Raw genomic sequence first — 22177 nt, 5'->3', positions numbered from 1 at the left:
AATGTGCTTCCTCTGCTTGTAAAGGTAAAGATAGAATTTGTTCTTGGGAAAAGCTTCCTTTTTGACTTCTTTGAATAATTTTAAGGCAAGTACCTATTTGTCATCCTTGTGCTAGCCTTGAACTTTGGGATGCAATCCTTCAAACAAAGATGATAACCTTTTCTGCTTATTTACGTGAAACGCTAACTTCATTGTAAACATCTTTGAGATACTTTTATGATGAAAGTAGGGGGAAGAAGGGAGTGGGGGTAGCTGTGGCCCTGGGGACTCAGGGAGAAGAGGAAATGATGAACAGGACTTTAAGCAGGAGAACTGGGCCTTGCAAAATGGCAGCCCACGGAGAGAAAGAGGGAGACAGCCTGTAGGGGCCTGATGGACTATAGGAGTAACAAGGCTTGGCATCCAATTTTAAGTTGTCCTTCCTGAATGCTAATCCCTTTATATCACCCGTAAAGCTTCAGTGAGGTTTTTTAAACACCACTGCCCCAGTGGTGCCCTGCCGGGGGGATTAGGGAAGGATCAGTGTTCAAATGTGAGATGGAGTGAATCTGAGAGAGCTACACCAGCCTGGAGAGGAGCACCAAGACAGCACATGGAAAATAAGGGATGCGGTTAGAAGCATGTGGACTAGGAAGTAAGAAGTGAAACAAAAAGGAAGCGAGCTCTCCCAGGGTTCCTCCACAATATTTAAGGGAGGGACAGGACTCCCACAGTCATGCAGCATGAAATCCTGAATTCTGGGCATTTGATAATTGCAAGGAAGATGGCCCCCAGGAAGCCGATAACCTTGGGAACACATAAGCTCCTTTTAAGCTAAATAATATGTATGCTTTCTTGGGGAGAACTTGCTATCTATCAAATAATGGGCAGACTGTCTTAACAAGAGAAATGGTCCCATCATAGTGACCAAACAGAAGCTGATGGCCACAGAGGGAAATTTCCTAGGAAAGCCTTTTATATCTTGTGTCCTCAACATTAACAGAATTCTTAACTTTTAAACTGAGGCAGAGTAAAGTGTTTCTGAAACATAAAAAGGAGGTCAGCTGCATTCTTTGAAGAGCACTTCCATGAGAGTCACCTGGTCTCTCCCTGCCATGACCTGGGGACATCTTCAGTCCAGGGCTACTCTTCACGCACGTGCCGTGATGACCAAGGAATGGCAGGTGTATCAAGGCAAAGGTCAAGAGCACAGGACCCAGGGCAGCTGTTATCCTCTGAAGAATCAGGGTCCAGCATCCTTGCGTCCAAGAAATGCTACCACCAGAAGTCAATGAAAAGGATATGTCACAGCATTTGGAAATAATGGGTCCTGCACATGGAGCAAAGGGGAGATTGGTAAAGCCCAGCAGGGCAACCCTATTTCTTCTAATATAAGACCCTGTTTATTTTAAGACATATCCTGATTTCAGAGATGCTAATTTTTAAAAGATGCACTTTTAAATCACTACTTTCAATGACCTACTCTATATTTTGGAGAAATATAAACAGATGAAACCTAGAACTCGTTGAGTTGACATTATAAAAAATTTATCTGCAATCAAGCACATTATTGAAATACACAGTCCTAATTTTCTGAAATTCCTCATCAGGAGAACAGGACTCTTTATATTTTAGCTTTTGGCTCCATGCTGCTTATGACTGCACTTCGTGATTTTTAGCTGTTAGCAGGGTCCACAGAACCCTTCATTTCAACTTGGCATTACAATTGAGCGCTGTTGTATTTTGTGAAATAAATTGCCAACCTGCACTGAATGACTCCTAGAATGGTTTAGCTACACAGAACTGTAAAATTGAGGACCATACTCCAAAAAGCATTTTTTAAAAAGAGCCTTACTTTAAGCAAAAAGAAAATTTCTTTTTTACTACTGGACTATAGTACACTAATGATGACTGCTCATTCCCTTGAAAATAAAAAAAGATCCTGGGTGGTTTTCTCTAGGTGGTATAACCACAGGCAAACAAATTTTGAGACTAATTGCCCATGGCTTTTTCAGCCTCCGCAATGAACTGCATCATCTGACCTCTGAACCAGGAAGTACTAGATTAATCTTCCTTTCTTCATTCCCCAACCCCATTTCCTGTTCCAGTAATTAGCTGGCCCTGGCAAAAGTGTGCAATAAATGAATTATGTCTCCACGGGCCTTCTCTCCCTCTCATTTCAAATCTGCTTCATCGTCAGCTCTGATCTTCACCTTGATGTTCTAGCCCCTCTGACATCCCAGAATCACTGGCATCTTCCTCTGCTCACTTTCCTGTTCACTTTTCATCAACCTCAACCTCCTGTCCCAGCCCCAGGCTCATCTCCTGCTGGAAGCTTCCAGCAAAGGTGCAAATGATTTTGATGACTTAGTGTGACATCGTGTGTTTCCTCTGCCAGACGATGGTTCTGTTTAACAAAAGAGATTAAGCAAATAACCTAATAGTTCTCAGATCTGTCTGCACATTAGAATCACCTAAAGTACTCTAAAAAAAGTATCAAATGTCATGCTTGCTTTCGCAGTACACGTACTAAAATTGGAACGACACAGAGAAGATGAGCATGGCCCCTGAGCGAGGATGACACGCAAATTCGTGAAACGTTCCATATTTTTGTTCAAGATTTGCAGATATTAACTACTATATATAAAAATAGATTTTAAAAAATTTCTTCTTTATAGCACAGGGAGCTGTATTCAGTATCTTGTAATAACCTTTAGTGAAAAAGAATATGAAAATGAATATGTATATATATATGTATATGTATGACTGGGGCATTATGCTGTACCCCAGAAATTGACACATTGTAACTGACTATACTTCAATTAAAAATTTAAATTAAAAAAATGTCTATACCCTCTTCTATAGAGGTCTGATTGTATAAGTCCAGGGTGGAACCGAGATAACAGTATTTTCAAAATTTCTCTCCACATGACTCCAATGTAGAAGCAGGATTGCTAATCACTACTTATGCCAAGAGAGGGAGAACGAAGATGATTGCAAGCTCTGTGGTGAGTCAGACAGGAGACCTGGGATCCGAAAAATGCCTCCAATCTCATCATGTTGGCAACTGACTACTTCAGCTAAAGATTTATTTGAATCCTTGTTGTTTATTCCCTACAGGTCTCATCTAACAAGAAAAAAACAAAACCTGTGCAGAAATTCTCTTTCTCTGAACGGTTTCCCCAAACAAGATCTTTGAATTGGCAAAAATACAGTCAATCCCATGACATGGTGCCTCCTAAGTTCAGTCTCTTCCAAGATTCTGGCTGTTCCTTCATTCATGCTCAGAGGGGCACAGACCTCTCTATCTCCTGAGCTCCCAGAACAAACCACAGATGTTTTGCTTGTGTATCCCTCTTATTCCACAAAAGGGTATAAAGACAGACACTGTTCAGAGTAAGAGAGACCAGTAAGTCTCAACTGGTACCCTAGAAAGCAGTGCATTAGCAACATGATAAGAAATACAGTAGAGGAGAAGGAAGTTCAGCCTTTCCAGCATCTCCGAATCCATCAGACATCTACAAACATAGGAAAGTAGACTCACTTTACTCTCAGCGACCTGTCACCTTTGTTAATAATCAGATTATTTCTTCAATAGGAAACACGTATTAAATTTTCTTTCTACTGCCTGTGTCAGCTCTACTGTCACGATACCTGAAAGCAGAACATGGTAAAGCTGAATTCTTTTTCATATGATCTGAAGAAATTTTATGCTCTGGATTCCCCTCCTAATGATATTATTCATGTCCCATTCTGAATCCCTTTTTAAATTAGAATTGCACACCATCGGGCTCAGCATGAACAGACAATGTTGGTGACAAGGCACTCTAGTCTTGTTTCACGGCAGTTGAACACGCTTAGTGGCCCCAGTTGGGAAAACACGGTGGGTGTTAAGTGATCGTGTATTAAGTCCACGTATCCAAAAAGCATCCATGTGTAAACATTAAGAAGATGAGAAAGAACTCCCAGAAAAAAACAAACAAAAGCATGAAGAAGGAGATTTCCACTTGAAAATGAGCTCGAAAAACTGTCTCCATAGTCTGAAACCTTTCGGCTCATTTTCAAATGTTTTATGAATTTATGAATGAGCCATTTTATAAAGAACCTTTTATATGATATTGCTCTACGCTATCTTATTATGGCCACTCTGATGACTTGGTGCTTGAAACTGTCACAAAAATATGTGCTTGTATCTTCTCTCAAAATGTGTGAAGTTGAGCTGGGTGAGTTCGGAGGAACTTAACTGTTAAGAATAGCGGCTTTAAAAAATAATACCGTTAATAGCAATAAATTGTCAAACTTGTGAGCCTAATTAAAGTCAACAGAATGACAAATGAGACCTTTACGCCATTCCGTAGCTCGGAGCCTGTAAAACTTGTCAAAATATGATATGTGTTGTGATGAAGGCGTTTGCTTTGCAAGTGTATTTATTACTCATCCTGTCCCACTTTTCTTCCATCCTCCCTGAAGTTAGAGAAAGGGGAGAGACACACTTAAATTACAGCTTTCACCGTTTGAATTGAATATATGCTTTTCCTGTGGTCTCCTCCCAGACTCTCGGGGTCTCTCTAGTGGGAGAGTACAGGCCTGGGGACAGATAATCATTTCATGCAGAGCAATGGGTGCCAGAGGCCCATGGGCAAATGGCTCGTATGGCCCTGATCCTTCTCTACGTGTCAGCTTCATCTCTTTGTTTACGTGCACCCTGTGCCTTGTCCCCTTTTATCCGGAACCTTTTCTTTGCAGGCACTTCAGCTGTTAAAGTTTCGTGTAGGTGTTTCAGGGATAAGTAATGAGTAAGCAATTTAAATTAGTGAGCTTTGGGGAGAATAAACCAACCAAGTTCAAGGGGAACAGAAAGCAGCAGTTTATTTGAACATCAGGAAGAGAAACATCAAGTCTGGCCATTGTCCCTACTACCAACGCTCTTCCTCTTTGTCTCAGCGAAACACCTTCAAAGAGACTTTCCAGCGTTCAGATCCCTGACACATAAGATGGTGAAGCCAAGAGCTTCTGATTGTTCATTCTTGTCACTTTTTCTTTCCCATTGCCAATCACTTCTTTGTCTCCAATTGGAATTTTCTTCTTTTCTTCTTCTCTGTTACCTGAGCTGAACATGCCACCCATTTAAGACGCTCTTTTGTAACCCCAGGTGTCAATTAAGGGTGAGGGAGTGGGGACTCTGAATAAGTTAGGTGTTCCTCGAGTTTCTAAATAACCCTTGACATTTGAATGGCTGGTTGCAGTTTGTAAAGTACTTTTACATCCAATATGTTATTTAATTCTTACCACAACCCTATGAAATAGACAAAGGAGCCACTGGAGAAACTGAGGCCCAGGGAGGCTTGTCCAGGATCACGTGGCTGCTTGATATCACATGTTCCCCATGCCCTCTCTGCTGTGCCAGTCTCCCACATAATAAGGCAGAATCGTCTGATGGCTTGTTGTTGCTATTTACTAACATCCTGCTAAAGGTCAGAGATAGAGCAGACCTATGAGTTAATAACCAATACAGGAAAAAATGCAGGCGAGAGGATAGCCATGTCCCCAGGACATGTTCTGCCAAGTGTGGGTCCTTGGCTTCATGTAGGAAAGAATTTAAGAACGAGCCACAGTTGAGTAAAGGTAGATTTATTCAGAGAGATCCATACTCCATACACAGAGTGCAGGCTGCTCCAGAAGGCAAGAGAAAGGCCAGGAGGTGCGGGGGTTGGGTGTTCAGTTCAAAGTAAAAGTGGACACACTCTCCATAGCGTGCGGTCCGTCTCACTCGGAAGGGACAGTGGCCACGGGCGCGGTGTTGCTAGGTTTTATGGGCTTGGTAACTTCTTGTGCTAGTAAGTGGGAAGATGACTCCAACCACTTTGGGGAAGGCGGTGGGATTCCCAGAAAATGGGCCATGCCCACCCTTTGACCTTTAATGGTCAGCCTTAAAACTGCCCAGGTACCTGTGGGAGGAGCATTTAGCAGCTATTGTATTTCAATGAGTGAATATTGAAGCTCAAGGTCCATTGGGAGTTGGGTCTTTCGCCATCTCGGTGCTCATTGCCGTGTCATTCTTTTAGTGGCTGTGCCCTGCCTGCTTCCCTCCTGTCTTATAACTACATCAAAGGTCTTTATTTAGCTTTTCCTGAACGTAAGGGAACTTTTTCCTCTTTGGCAATGGATTAGAATTTTTAATTCAGATATTAAAAAATTGAACTTTTAAAATATGAAAACGAACATATGTATGTAAATGCATGACTGGGACATTATGCTGTAACCAGAAATTGACACATTGTTAACTGGCTATAATTCAATTTAAAAAAATTTTAAATTTGTATTGAATTTTTTGAGGGGAAGATAATTAGATAGATAGATTTATTGATTTATTGGTTTGTTTGTTTGTTTGTTTGTTTGTTTATTTATTTATTTATTTATTTATTTATTTATTTAATTTAGTGGAGGTATTGGGGACTGAACCCATGATCTTGTGAAACTTGTATTGAATTTAAAAAAACACACAAGCATGGCCAGACTCAGTCATCTGCGAAAGAACACATTTCTCCAGTGTTTCATCTGCAGCCTTCTAAAAACGTCATTGTCTTCATAAAAATTCACAGCGAGCTCACCCAACACTTCTTGCCAGCAGGACGTCTAACCATTCCCACTGCCGCTGGCGCAATGAACAGAAAAACAAGTTTCCTATAGAAAAATCAAAATTAAGAGATAGACTCTACTGTGCTTCCCGCTCAGTTTACCAGCCGCTTTTCACTAGGCCTGCCCAGGGATGCAGAAGTACAAAGCCTGCTCATCAACCCGTGGGTGTGAGCCAGTAGCTTAATATCCAAGTCAGGACCAAGGGGACCGCATCCAGATAAGACCACAGGCTGGGCTAACCTACGGGCTGTCCTGTGAATAAATATGAGCCCCATCTTTCCAAAAGAGCAATTGCTCAAATGCAGGATAAGAAGACATGAATCCGCAGGAGTAAGTGGGAAAGAAAAAACCCAAGATTTCAAGTCAACAGTGAAATCACAGTAAGAGGCAGCCCCCTGTGAGCACACACAGCGTTACTATGCCCGAAGGGAAGTCATCCGTCCTGAACAAGGAGGGTGAGCGTTCTTTCCTGACACGACCTGCCTGACTGTACTTGAGGACTGGGTTCGCTTTTAGGTGGACCTTTTAGGAGCAATGGAGTCGAGACAGGTGGCATTCAGGGAAAAACCAAGCTAATCCAGCCATGCCTGGTACGTTGGCGATTATGTATTTGTTGAATGACTGATATGTGAGGAGTTAATATGAGGAGTTGTAGAAGGAATTGGACCTGCTCATTCTGGCTAAGACAAGACTTTGGGGAATTCAATAAAGGAAATGTACACTCAGTTCCTCTGAGCAGCTGATGCCAGGGCAGGCGTAACATGCGAGGACTTTATTAGGGAGAGTTTTTTTGGACCCACTCCAGTGTTTTTTCCAACCCCACCAAACAATGAACTCAATTCTGACACTATCTACCTAGAGACAGCATCAAATCCCAGAGGTGGAGAGCTCAGGTCTACAAGACTGTCCCCTCCCCGACGTGAGATGCCAATCTCAAGTCCAGGTTGTCGCCTGCACTTCTGATCAACTAGCCATAGTTCAGAGTTTCCTACCTCCCCTCCTTGGGTTTGAGTAATTTGCTAGAGTAGCTCATAGAACTCAGAGAATATCTGATTTACTAGATCACTGGTTGGGTGTAAAAGGAACTTAGGGACAGCCAGATGGAATGGATGTCTGAGATGGGGGCTGGTGCAGCGTTTTCAAGCTCTCTCCAGGCACCGATCTCCCAGCACCTCCACTCGTTCACCTACCTGAAAGCTCTCTAAATCCTGTCCTTTTGGGGATTATGGTGGTTTCATTACACAGGCGTGAGGGCTTAAATCATGGGCCATTGGTAATTGAGCTTAATCTCTACCTCCTCTTCTCCCCCCAGAGGTCAAAAGTGGACTGAAAGTTCCAACCCTCCAGCCACAGGACTGGTTGTCTACTGGCAACCAGCCATCATTAGGTTACCCAGGGGCTTCTCCATTGTCGCCTCATTAACATAACAGAAGACACCTTGATAGCTCTCACAGCTTAGGAAATTCCAAGAGTTTTAGGAGCTCTGTGCCAGGGACCGGGACAAAGACTAAATATATGTTTATTTATCAAAATAACACACCTTTCTTGGAAAAGGGCCTCCACTGGCCTTTTCCTGCTTCCCCATTTCCCCTGTGCTCTGGGCATCTCCCCCTGGATGTCTCAGCCTTGACTCAAGGTCAGTGTGGCATCTTCAAATGCTGCCCCCCCCAACACCCTCACTGCAGAAAACAGTGAACTTGTAATCCCTGGTGTCTGAGTTTGGAACATAAAATGGCCCAACTCTGAATTTTTTCTAATCTAGTATTCTTTTTTTGTAGCCTAGCATTTTATATTAACATTTCATGCTCCTAAGGTATGTATGACTTTAATAGAATAAAAATGTATTTTTCCTAAACTTTGCTCAAAATAAACTCCCCAGAAAAATGTGTCACATGTCTCCACACAACACCAAGGGTTAGCGGTGTAGTTTGTAAAGCATGGAAATTGGGAAATTCTCCATCTCCCTCTTTTCTTCATCCCAATTTCCTATACTCTGACTTTAAGTCGTCATCACCTCTTCTCTCTTCTTTCCAACCCGCTGCTGGGTCTCAGCCTCCTGCCTTGAAGGCAGTCCCCTTGCCCAGTCCTCCTTGTCACTTTCTCTAAACCGTATATATTCTAAATACTTTCCAATACAATGATTCTTCTCTAATCCCATTGCTCAACTCCATGTAGGCAATAGAATTTTTTTTTTTAATTCACCTTGTGCACCACTGTCAGAATAATTACGTCACTGACAGTTGCATTTATTACCTTTGATTAAAAAGCAACAGTAACTCCCAGTAACTGGGAGTTTGCCTAAGTCCAAAGATGGGGGGGTCTACCCCTTCATTTTATGTCTGAGATTTCCTTTCAGACTTACTTTCCTTTACTCAGAAATACTTAGACCAGTCATCGCTGTGAACGTGCAGTGTGTGTGAGGGCTAACGTTCTATGAGTGAAACAAAGAGGAACAAGACAGGAGCTCACAACAGAGTAAGTGCCTTAAAACGTGCACTGCCGGCAATTGGGTTGTTTCATCACAGAAGGAATTCAGAGACAGGACACAGAGGTGAAGCGTGTGAAGTGGGGATTTTTTAAGGGCTGGATAGCACGCCCTTAACGGGGGCGCAGGCCGACTCAGGCGAGCGGCTGCCCTGAGTCTCTTTTGACAAGCTGGTTACAGAGGGTTTGAAAATGAATGGGTGGGATAGTCATTGGGGAGGGAAGAGCTTGGGGTCATATTCCCTGATTTTCATCCCAACTCCACCTTCCCAAGGGGAGAAGGGAGTTTTGTCTTTTTCAGTCTGGATTGGAAGTGTTCTGGCCTCGGTGCATGATGGTACTTCGAACCTGCCAGGCAAACTTTATGGTGATGAGGGCACAACGAGCAAGAGGTCACATTCAGACCCTGGCGAGTCCTGCCCTTTCCCACCTTCGTCTGCCTCCAGGGCACTTGTCTCCCCAAAATGTGTGACTTCTTATCAGCCCAGAGGTTCCTGGCTTCTCTTTTTCTCCCCAAAGACCTCTGTTGTTTACAAGATGTGTGGTTTCCTGCCATTTAGCCCGTGCCCATCCTTTGTCTGCTCATATCTAGCTATCTAGCCTGCTCCAACACATGGACACAGATAACTGTCATTTAAGATCAAAATGATCAGTGCTTTAGGAGAGGGACAAACTTCAGACCAAAAGGGCATCAAGAGGAAGAGCCTGGTCCAGGCTCTGAGGATGCTCTGAGCGCTGTGCAGGGTACCGTGTTTTGAATATGCTTTGAAAGGTGACTAAAAGGTAGGCAGACAAACATTTACAAAAAGGGCCAGTGTGGCCAACAATAGTAAGTGTTGCCAACTAAAAACTGGCGCTTGCCATTTCCCTCCTCAGGGATTCAATCACGTTGGTACTTGCCATCTACCTCTATAAGGATTAAATCACGAGCCACTGACCTGCAACCCCGCCTGAAAGGCGTTCAGGGTGGAGGTCAGGAAGGAGGTGCTCTGTGCTCTGGGAAAAACTGGCAGAACAGGCCTTCAGATAGATGTTTTCAGGAGAAGATTTTATGAGCCCAAATTCTTGCGTCTCCTCATACGTAGAAAAGCACTAAAATCCTTCATGGGGACACCTGCTCCTTGTGACTAGCAGCAAGCCTCTGCTTAAATGTGTGCTTGACTGCATGTAACCCCCATTCGCTAAAATCATGTGTATACTGACCTTCCCCCCTACCTCTTTGGAGCAGTTCCTCAGAGCAATCTGAGATGCTGTCTCCTGGTCCATAGTCCTCATTTTGCCCCAAATAAAACCTAACTCACAACTTTCACATTATGTGATTTTATTTCAGTCGACAGTTTAAAGCGTGTATGTGGAGCAGTGGATGCTACAGTCCAGTGGGGCTGAGTACAGTGGTGAGAAATAGGTTCAGGGAAGCAGGTTTGGACCAGAGTCCCAAAGTCCTCCACACTTGTCTTCTCAGAGAAGGAAACCAGCTAGACAGCACTTTCTCGTTCTCAGCACAGAGGCTTGGTCTAGTCCCTGCCCGAGATGTCCTCCCTGTCCCCTGGCTTATTGTCAGAATTTAAACTTGTTCTCCAAGTCAATTTTCCCTGTGCAGTTTTTCTAACTACTAAACATATCCTCTGCTGTACCGAACAATGGCATGTGGTCAACCAGCCTGGGCTGCCCCGTGGCTTACTTGGGCAAGTGACTCAATCTCTGAGCCTCAGTTTCCTTATCCGTAAAATGAAGGTGATAACAGTGCCTTCCATCTGGAATTTATTAGCCTCAAATGAGACCACTGTGCTCAATTAAAATAAATGGAAGATATATTTTCAGGGGTGATATTACAAATATTTTACAACCAGATTAGCACAGACACTGAGCAGTCAGAATGAACACCGCCATGAATAACTGAACGGCCACAGCAGTGCGTCCCAGATGTAGGTCAGGGTCAGTGTTAGCACCATCCTCATCGTCACTGTCAGTACGGGCCACGCCATCATTTTTCTTTATTTCTCTAAACTCCAATTGAGAGTTCTGGTAGTTTAACAGTTAAGTTTCTTTTAGTCAAGGAAATTTTGGAGTGTGTCGGGGGCAAAAGGTCATTGTTGTAGCGTTGTCTGAAATGGCAAACTGCCAACAAATCCTTCAAAACCCGAATGACTCAATGCACCGTGGAACCTCCCTGCCAGGGGCTACTGTTCATCTTTTAAGAATGAGATCAACTAAATATATTACACTCAAAGGATGCTGTCGTGGTTCTGACTGCTACAGCACATTACCATAGACTGAGTGGCTTAGACATTTATTGCCTGGAGTTGTAGAGGCTGGAAGTCCGAGATCGGGGGCCAGCATGGTCAGGTCCATGGTGAGGGCCCTCCTCCGGGTGCACACACGGCTGCCTTCTGTGACCTCACGTGCTGGTAAGAGAAAGCTCTTGTCCCTTCATCTCCCTGTAAGTGCACTGGTCCCATTGCTGGGGCCCCACCCTCAAGAACTTATCTAAACCCAATTACCTCTAATGGGCCTCATCTCCAAATACCATCCCAGTGGTGATTAGGGCTTCAACATATGGTTTTTGGGAGACAAACATTCAGTTCACAGGCGATGCCTGTGATGTGGTCAGATGAAAAAGCAAATGAATAAATACTGCATTTAGTATGATAAGGTAAACATAAAATGAATACTCATATATATGCTTGCAGAAGCAAAGAAAAGATATGGGAGAAAAAACACCTCATTGTTCGTGAGGATTGCATCATGGGCAGTTAGAAGGAAGGGTGGGAAAAGTTTTAATTTGACTTTGGACTCTTCTGCAGCAGTTGAATTTTTACTAAGAGCATGTATTTCTTTTGAAGTTTCAGTAACTGACTTTAAAAAAAAAAAACACAAACAAACATGAACTTGTAATCTACAAAACGTGGGTTGCTTATGCCTGACTAGTACGAAGCTCCAAAATCTCCAGACTGGAGCCTGGCCCCTTGGGGATGCCTTTCTTAAAGAGCTGCGGCTGAATTCTGTCTACACTCCGGGTACCATGACGAGGAGCCTTATCCTCATGTTGTGGTGGGAAGGTCCATCATGCTTCTGGTCCTGATGGGTCCACCCATGACGGAGTCAGGCTGACTGTGGAGCCTGGAGGTACGGCTGCACATCTCAAAGAGAAGTTTCCTCTGAAACTTGAAAGGGAGCCAGTGATGAGGCCTGTCCAAGTAATTACAACCTTTGCAATAAGAGGAACTTACATAATTGCAGTGGGTGAACTCCTCTATTTAGACTCACAGCTGACTCATGATTGGAAATGATTGGCCACATAATTACAAAGTTTGGGTTCCCGAATGATAAATTAGATGCAGTGGCTTCATCTTGTGTAAGTCCTTCTTAAAGCCCCATTGCCTGAAATAGAGCCCCTTTGAAATGAATCACACTGTACACCAGAGACTGGAAAAACAGATTACATTGAAAATGAATCCAAAAACCCATTTTTCCTTCTCACTGAACTTGCCAAAATCTGAAAACTTGTATGTATTCATATGAGGTTCTTGAAGTACCCTTGGTTTAAACTCAAAATACAAGTTACGAATCATGTTATGAAAATCCTTTTAATTCACTGAATTCTTTTTGAGGGTGAGGAAAGAATTCTAACATTTTACAGATTCACAAAGGTAAAGGTGACCTTCAGAGGACATCTGCAGGATCCCCACGTCCCAGGGTCAGCTCGACCTTCAGGCAGTCACTTCCCAGAGACACAGCTAGCTAGCATTCCCCTTTTTACTTTCTTTTTTAGATTTTTAATTGTGATAGAGTGCACATAACATAAAATTTACCATCTAGACCATTTTTAAGTGCACAGTTCCACAGTGTGGTGCATTCATGTTGTGCTGCACTCTCCAGCACTTCTTATCTTGCTGAGCTGAAACTCTGTGCCCATTAGACGCGGCTTCCTCACTCCTCCTGCCATCAGCCCCAGGCAAACACCATCCCACTTTCTGTTTCTGTGAGTTTGACTGCTCTAGGTAACTCACGTAACTCAACTCATTCCGTATTTTGTCCTGTCTTATTTCACTGAGTGTAAGGTTCTCAAGGTTTATCCACATGGTAGCATGTGTCTGAACTTTTTTTTTAAGTTGAATAATACTCCATTGCGTACAGTGACCACATTTTATTTATCCTTCCGTTGATGGACCTTTGGGAGGCTTCCTCCTTTTGACCATATGAATCGTGCTGCTGTGCACGTGGGGGGACAAATATCTCTTTAAGACCCTACTTTCAATTCTTTTGAATATATACCCACAAGTGGAATTGATGGATCGTATGGTAATTCTATTTTTAATTTTTTGAGGAACCACTGTACTATTTTTCCATATCCTCTTTTTTTTTTTTTAACAAAAACAGATCCATTTGGGTTTTATTCTGGCAGTGAAAGTTATATATGCTCATGGCAAAAGCTGTTAAAAGCAGAAAGAAAATATGACCAGCTATTCCTTTTCCCAGCAAAAACTAATATTAATGTACTACATTGCCTTCCAGATTTTACATATATATATGTGTGTGTGTATATACATATATGTGTGTGTGTGTGTATATATATATATATATATATATATATATATATATATATATATATATATTTCTTAAGTTTATTACCTGATTCCTTCTAATCAAAATATTTTGAAAGAAAGTAAATGCCATAACTAACAATACCCATAAAAATCAGCTAATGAAATGGCCACTAATGACACTGACACTCACTTAGCCTCCCTCCCCAGTATCATCAGCCGTCAAATGGGAAACTTTGTTGGGCAGTCTCTCTCACTGACTGTGGGATGTTCAAATGCAAAGTGATTCTAAAGTGGAACTGGAAATATGGCAAAAGATGCCTAATTCCATTAGATCGATGCATTGATATAAATGGTCTGAGATGTGCCTGGGCACTGTTGTTTTTCAAAGTCCTGGGGGTAATTCTCAAGTGCATGCAGACTTGAGAAAAAACGCAATAGGTGAAGTGTGCGTGTAAACTGTGAAGTGGAGATCCATTTGTTGATTTCTAGTTTGTTAGCCAAAAATGCCTAGCAACATTTATAAAATAGATCTTTTCTCCAATAACTGAGATGGTATTTTTTCATACATACTTGAGTCTTTTTCTGCAATCACTGTACTGTTTTAAATGTGTAAGAAAATAATTTAAAATCTGGCAGGACTAGTTTCACCTCCTTACACATTTCTTTTCTAAGACAAATCATGGCTACTTTCTCATATATATTATTTTTAAATACCTAGGGAGAAGTGACCTTAGGTTTTGAACTTATAGAATAATTTAGATAAAAATTTCATCTCTCCACTTTAAGGTCTTTGCAGCTAAAGAAGATGTATCCATCACTCTTTATTTACTCAAGACTTTGCCTTCTTGTTTACAAGTGTTTTAGTTTTCTTCACATAATTCCTTCCCCGTATGTTCATTTTATTCCTAACAATTTTATCACTGTTATTGTTAATGGATATTTTATATCCACTATATTTTCTACTTATCATTGATATAGTGAAAAAAATTTATTGATTAAAAGAAATGTTTGGAAGGGTATACAAAACAGTGAAAACTTGTATATGCTTCTGGTTCAAAAAGGAATTGAGTGCAACTGGGTTCTGTCTAAAAAAGATGAAGACATTGATTTACCCAGTTCCTGGTATGCGCTCTAGAAATCCCCTGGGTCTGGAAAAACACTCACGTTTGTGAAAAGGATCATGTACGTGAATGTTCATGACAGCAAAAGATGAGATAAGGAGAGCTCTGTACATGCGCTAGAACACAAAACAGTGAGACGCGTGTGTGGGAGTCCCACACACCCACTCAGGTGAGCCCCGCAAACGTGAGACCGACCAGACTGGGGAGCCGAGGAAGAACTCTTTCAGTAGGATGCCATTATTTTGTTTATATACATTTTTTGAGCTATAGTCCGTTTACAATGTTGTGTCAATTTTGGGTCTATAGCACAATGCTTCAGTCATACATGAGCATACATATATTCATTTTCATATTCTTTTTCACCATAAGTTACTACAAGATATTGAATATAGTTCCCTGTGCTATACAGTATGAACTTGTTGTTTATCTATTTTATATACAGTAGTTAGTATCTGCAAATCTCAAACTCTCAATTTATCACTTTCCACTTTCTTCCTCTCCTGGTAACCATAAGTTTGTTTTCTATGTCTGTGAGGCTGTTTCTGTTTTATAAATAAGTTTGTTAGACTTTTTTTTTTTTAGAGTCCACATATAAGTGATGTCATGTTTCTTTCTCTTTCTGGCTTACTTCACTTAGAATGACAATCTCCAGGTCCACCCACACTGCTGCAAATGACATTATTTTATTCCATTGTATAAATATACCACAGCTTCTTTATCCAGTCATTTGTCAATGGACAGTAAAATGCCATTTTGATGGGCATCAGTGATGGAATTTACAAGTACATATATATTTAATAAAAGCATAGGCTTACCTCAGAGATATTGTGGATATGATTCCAGACCACCACAATCAAATGAGTCATACAAATATTATGGTTTCCCAGTGCATATAAAAGTTATGCTTATACTATACTGTAGTCTATTAAGCATGTGATAGCATTATGTCTAAAAAACAACACCTATATCTTAATTAATAAATATTGTTTAAAAATGCTAACCATCATCTGAGGACACAGGGTTGCCACAAACCTTTTGTAAAAAACAGTGTCTGCAAAGCGCAGTAGAAGACGTTATGCTGCTATTAAGAACTGCATGAAAATGACACACATCCAATTCACAATGCAGATTACCTCTGAGGCAAAGATGTGCTCGGGGGGGAATACAAAGGACTTCAACCGTATCAGCAGCTTTTCATTTGTGAAGCCAGATGGTGGGTATACAGGTGCTTCTGCAGTTTTCTCATACTCTTCTGTGTCTGCAGTATTTTATACTAATTTCTGAGTAGAAGTCCCATTGCTTTTTGTGTGCTCATTTTGTAACCAGACAGCTTATTCAGTTATCTTGTTGTTTGCAAGAGTTTTTCCACTGGGTTTTATTGGGTTTTCCAGGTAGATAATCGTAGCACCTGAAAACAATAACTGCCTTTGTCTGACCAGGGTATAGACCCTGGCTTAAAATTTGTCTCTACACAACACTGTAAACCAAATATACTTCAATAAAATAAAATAAATAAAAAATAAATAAAATAAAATTTCTATCTAATTTCATTAAGTAGCACTTCCAGAACAATGTTGAATGACGGTGATCAAAGTGGTCCGTTCTAATGGTTCACCATCAAACATGATACTGGTGATTGCTCTGATGCAGTGATAAGGCTTGTGTGACTTGAAAGTGAGAAACAGGAGGTACACATACACGTGAGTGTGTGTGTGTGTAATGCAGGGTACAGATACATGTGATCGGCATGTGTATATGATGTGAACATCATTATGGCTGATGTGTATAACTGATTGCCCATATATGTGACTGTCGTGTGCATAATATGATGTGCACATGCATGTGACTGTGTTATGTGCACATACATGTGATTAGCACGTGTGTATAAAATGTGTGTGTTGTGTTTTATATCTCACATCTTACCACAAAGTGTCTTATCATCTATTTTATTGACAATTTGAGGCCTGGTATAAACATTATTTTTGACCTATGAAGATAATCATACAATTTTTCTCATTTAATGTATTCAAAGGATGTACTATATTAATAGTTTTTCTCACATTAGACCACGCTTACATTCCTGGAGTCCGATCTTTGACATTTTTTAAAAAATACACTGCTGTGTTTTACCTGCTGACAGTGCGTGGAGGGTGTTTGCCTCCACGTCTTGAAATGAGGCAGGTTGTCCAATTTTCTCACGCGTGCTCTCCCCATTGGTAATAACAAGGCTGAACAAACATCAGGAAAGAAGACAGAAGCTTCATTCTAGAACAATTTATAAAGCCGACAAATTATGTTTCTTGATAACAGGAAAGAACTCTCCAAGAAAAGCATGGATTTTGAGGTTGGGGGTGTTGGGTTTGTCTTTGACAGTTTCCTTAATTTTCCCTTTTCTGTGATATTCTTTCCGTCTTGAGGACTAAGATCCAAGGACGACACTGTCTTAGAACCGCTGCAGTTACGGTGTCCCACAGCCAGACGGTTCTCCTGCTGCAGCTAAAATCATTCTTGCATAAACTGAAGACATACTCAGCCATCAGCTACACGATGTGTGTTTTATTTGTGGAAATCAGAATTTTTTTTCAGACCCTTTCCCAATAAAATAAAACCACTTCCCAGCCATCCTCTTATGATTATTCAAGTTAAAGAAAGCAGAATGAGGAGAAATTGCCAGTCTTCTGAGTTATGACAAACTCGATAAGGTTAACAGTATATTTTCAGCCGGTCACAGAGCCTGAGAGTGACTAGCTACGTTCTTGCTAAGGAAGGAAAACTAACAAAGAGATTTCAGGGGGAAGAAAAGATAAAATAAAAACAGTCTTCCTTACAGCAGAATTTTAAGAAGGCGACCAGAACAAAGCTCATATTTCTGTCTTAATACTGATGAGTTCCTGCCTTGAGGTAGACAGTAGAGGTCAATTGAGATTATTCATTGGAAAAGGTTTAGGCGGAGGAGTAAAATATCCAATTTCTCAGTCATAGCAGCAAAGTCAACCTGTGGGAAATTCTGAACAGCGGCTTTTGAGGCCCTAGTGGAGCCAGACGGATGTAAGTCAACCTTAACTTTTTAAAGCAGCCTCATATTGTTTTTAACACAGCTTTGATCTGCAGTAATACAATGGCTGTTATCACTTTGTAAATGTTCCCAGCCCGTAGTCACAAAAAGCCTTTGTCTTATTGTTTTAGGAATTCTGAGAAATGATGCTATGATCCCAGCTTCCTGTAACTGGAGGTTCATTATCACTTTTCAGCATGTATTTCTGGAACACTGACTGTGAACCTCTTTGAGCCTGAATTAGTATCAGATGCACTCATAACAGCATTAAGATAATCACCTTCTCCCTTTTTTTTAAAAAGTTTTTTTATTAAGTATCATCAGTTACAATGTGTCAGTTTCTGGTGTACAGCAAAATATCCCAGGCATGCACATACATACATATATTCATTTTCATATTCTTTTTTACTAAAGATTATTACAAGACATTGAATATAGTTCCCTTTGCTGTATGGATGAAATTTGTTTTTTATCTATTTTTATGCATAGTGATTATCAGTTTGGTGAAGACAGATGGTAACTCAACTGACGGTGGTGATCATTTTGTAATATACAGAAATATCAAATCACCACGTTGTATAACAGGGACTGACATAATGCTGTAGGTCAATTATACTTCAAAAAACAGACAAACTCATAGAAAAAGAGGTCTGATTTGGGATTACCAGAGGAGGGGATTGAGGGGGGAGGAAGGAGGAAGGATTGGATGAAAGGTGTTTTTAAAAAATTGGAGAGTTTGCTTTCTTCTGCCCAGTGCTGTGGGGTAACATGGTGCCTCACCTGCCGGCAGGCCAAGGCCAAGAACAGCAGAGGCAACAGGTTTGCTTTGTTCTTTAAAACTAAGATTGGGGGGAGGGTATGCTCAGTGTTAAAGCACGTGTTTAGCAGGCATAAGGTCCTGGGTTCAATCCCTAGTACCTCAGTTAAAAAATAAATAAACAAATAAACCTGATTACCACTCCCCCAAAAAAGCTTAAAAGGTAAATTATTTTTAAATAAAAACCCAAGATCATCTCTGTTCCCAACCAAGTGTTCCTTCTTCCACATCCTTCCCAGGGAAGACATGATGGGTGAGAGTAGGGACACTGCAGGCTACGACCTGGAGAATATGGTTCTTTCATTTCCTTCAGTGGCACTTGGCAAATTAATCTCTAAACCTCAATTTCCCACCGTAAAGATATCCCCACAGTAGGCACATTATGAGGATTAAAAAATACCATTCATCAAGGGCTCAGCTTGCTCCCAGGCACTGGGATGGCTCTTGGAAGCTAATTCAACGGCCTTGACTATTTTCTCCAAACAACATTGTCTGTTCTTTTCCTGAATTCTTAAGACAATGCATTGCAAACAGGGTCTAAGTTCTATAGAATTTTATGTTCTTAAGATATGTATCATCTTTTAAAAAGCACTGTTATCACTATCTGGATGATGACGACATAGGACCACATGCTACCAGGCCATGCAGCTGTTTTTGTGTTTACGTCTGTGCAAGGTGAAGGTCAAAGGCCCCAGCAGCAGACTGTGTGTAGATTTTACAGGAGTTTAAACAGAGACACATGGGGAGAGAAGTGAGTCAGGTTCACCGTCTGGGACAATTCAGGGCAATGAGCACAGAGGCAAAAGTGTAATGAAGACTTTTATTACTCAATGATATGTTTAATTTTCATCATTATGTTTAGGGGGGCTGTTTTTGTTCACTGGTTTATCAACATAATGCATCATTGATTTAAAATGAGATCATATAAATGCTGGAGAGGGTCTGGAGAAAAGGGAACCCTCCTACTCTGTTGGTAAGAATGTAGTTTGGTGCAGCCATTTATGGAAACAGTATGGAGATTCCTCAAAAAACTAAAAATAAACTTACCCTATGATCCAGCAATCCCACTCCTGGACATATATCCGGAAGGAACTCAAATTTGAAAAGATACATGCACCCCAGTGTTCATAGCAGCACTATTTACAATAGCCAAGACATGGAAGCAACCTAAATGTCCATCAACAGATGACTGGATAAAGAAGTTGTGGTATATTTATGCAATGGAATACTACTCAGCCACAAAAAAGAATAAAATAACCACATTTGCAGTAACATGGATGGACCTGGAGATTGTCATTCTAAGTGAAGTAAGCCAGAAAGAGAAAGAAAAACACCATATGACATCTAAAAAGAGACACAAATGAACTTAATTTACAAAACAGAAACAGACTCACAGACATAGAGAATAAACTTATGGTTACCAAGGGGGAAAGGGGATGGGAAGGTACAAATTGGAAGTTTGAGATTTGCAGATACTGACTACTGTATATAAAAGAGATAAACAACAAGTTTCTTCTGTATAGAACAGGGAACAATATTCAGTATCTTGTAGTAACTTATGGTGAAAAAGAATATGAGAAGGAATATATGTATGTACATGTATGACTGAAACACTATGCTGTACACCAGAAATTGACAAAACATTGTAAACTGACTATACTTCAATTAAAAAATTGAAAAAAATTTAAAAATAAAGTGAGCTCATATAATCATGTTTTTTTTTAAAATACTCAATGCCTACTGAGAAATTGCCATAGACAAGAGGAGTCTGAATGGAATGTGGAATCTTGGAAACAAAAAGGACATTAATGTAAAAACTGGTGCCATACAGACAAAGCCTGGAGTTCAGTTATTAGTAGAGTACCAATGTTGGTTTCTTAGTTCCAACACATGGCAGTGTAAGAAGTTGACGCTAAGAGAAACTAGGTAATGGGTACATGGGAAAGTCTGTCTTGTCTTTCCAACTTTTCTAAAATCATTCCAAATTAAAAATTTGATTTTTAAAAATTAAAATAAATAAAATGAGATCATAATTAAAAAGGAATATTTAGAAATCATAATTGGCATTAACAGTACACTTACTTAATACTCTGTACCAGACACTATTCTAAGTGCTTTATGTACATCGTTTATTGATATGTTACATACATCACATCCTTTCATTCTTAAAAGTCTAATAGGTAAGCAGTATCATTTCATCCTTATTTTTACAGATGAGGACAAGGGCCACTACTCAGGCTTTAACATCCCTGATTTTAACGACCATGCAGCAGACCGTTCACAATGACAGTCACTCAAATGCAGGCCTATCCTGGAGAAAGTCCTAAGACAAATTGACAAGGAGGAACCAAACATCTATTCTTAAATCCATTGTAAGTAATTTCATTTCAGGAAAACTTCACCCATCAAAGAAAATTAAATTAGATGTGAGTGTTATTGGTTTCATAGTTTAGTTCATATATAATTTATAAATATGCTGTTATAAGCCTAAAAAATGTATACTGTGTTTCATGTTTATATTTAAATAGCTTTATAATAAAAATAGTTTAAGTCTAAGGAGGGTCAAAATTTTTTCTAGGGCCCATATATCTTGAATTTGAGGACACAGTGTGATAGCACTTCCTGTCTAGTGCCCTCACTTGAGCACTTGCCACGTCCCCCCTGTCCCAAGGCTCAGGAGAATTATTTTTCTTCTCACAAACCCTAAAATAATGTGGGAGAACACAGCAGCCAGGCTCCAGGATGGAAGCCCAGAGTTTAGGATTCCAGGTGCCCCCACTCATCCCCTCACTACTTTTCTTTCTCTTTTGATTCACTGCCTCGCATGAGGGATGCGTCCTCAACAAAGAGTCCACCTCAGTGAGGACAGGGACGGTGCCCTCCTCACCTGTCCACCCTTCTGAGAAGAACACACGGGGCTCTGCAGGTAGCAGGTGCCCAACCCAAACCCAGGACCCCTCTGCATTGTTATTTTGTCTGTTGGGTTTTTTTTTTTTAATAGCATTTGGGGGGATGAGGGTGACTTCCATGATGTCACTGAAGCAGCTCCACCAAGACCCACTGGACTGAGCTCCCATGACTGCAGGGCCGTGGGCTCCCTGGAGGTCAAGACAGCACGCTTGTGATGGCCACCTCGGGTGGTTAAGAAGTCCGTCCTGAGACCGCCCTGGAGAACCTACCATGTTGCCCTCTTTTGTCCAATTCTGCTCTTGATATTGACTGATCTGAACCTGCTCAGCCCAGTAATTCACAGACACACACATCACAGGTGTTTTCAATCTCCATTTACTGAGGAAGCTGAGGCCCAGAGGCTTTCAAAGATTTGCCCAAGGTCACACAGCTAGTGAGGGTGGAGGCACATCCATTGTGAACTTGGCCATCTGGGTCACAAACTACTAGAAGACAGAAACCATGTCTCAAACTTACTTGCACCCACTTTACCTCTTGACCTAGTGCACAGATTTACGATAAGGGCTCCTTCAGGGGAAAGTACATAAGTGACTCCAGGACTGTAAGGGCAGGCCAGATACCGATA

General features: G+C 41.0%; 1 long non-coding RNA gene and 1 other non-coding gene across 2 annotated transcripts; both read left to right on the top strand.

Annotated features, from left to right (window-relative positions):
• The first annotated feature begins 2488 nt into the window (after positions 1-2488).
• Positions 2489-2591, top strand: LOC116662890. Its single transcript, XR_004318973.1, has one exon. It is a non-coding gene; the product is annotated as a U6 spliceosomal RNA (small nuclear RNA).
• LOC116659725 lies at positions 2504-21579 on the top strand. Its single transcript, XR_004315068.1, has 3 exons — positions 2504-2591; positions 10495-10496; positions 21569-21579. It is a non-coding gene; the product is annotated as an uncharacterized LOC116659725 (long non-coding RNA).
• Positions 21580-22177: the final 598 nt, after the last annotated feature.

Source organism: Camelus ferus, chromosome 3, assembly GCF_009834535.1.
Source record: "Camelus ferus isolate YT-003-E chromosome 3, BCGSAC_Cfer_1.0, whole genome shotgun sequence".
Classification (NCBI taxonomy): domain Eukaryota; kingdom Metazoa; phylum Chordata; class Mammalia; order Artiodactyla; family Camelidae; genus Camelus; species Camelus ferus.
This window is presented reverse-complemented; position numbering and strand designations above follow the sequence as displayed.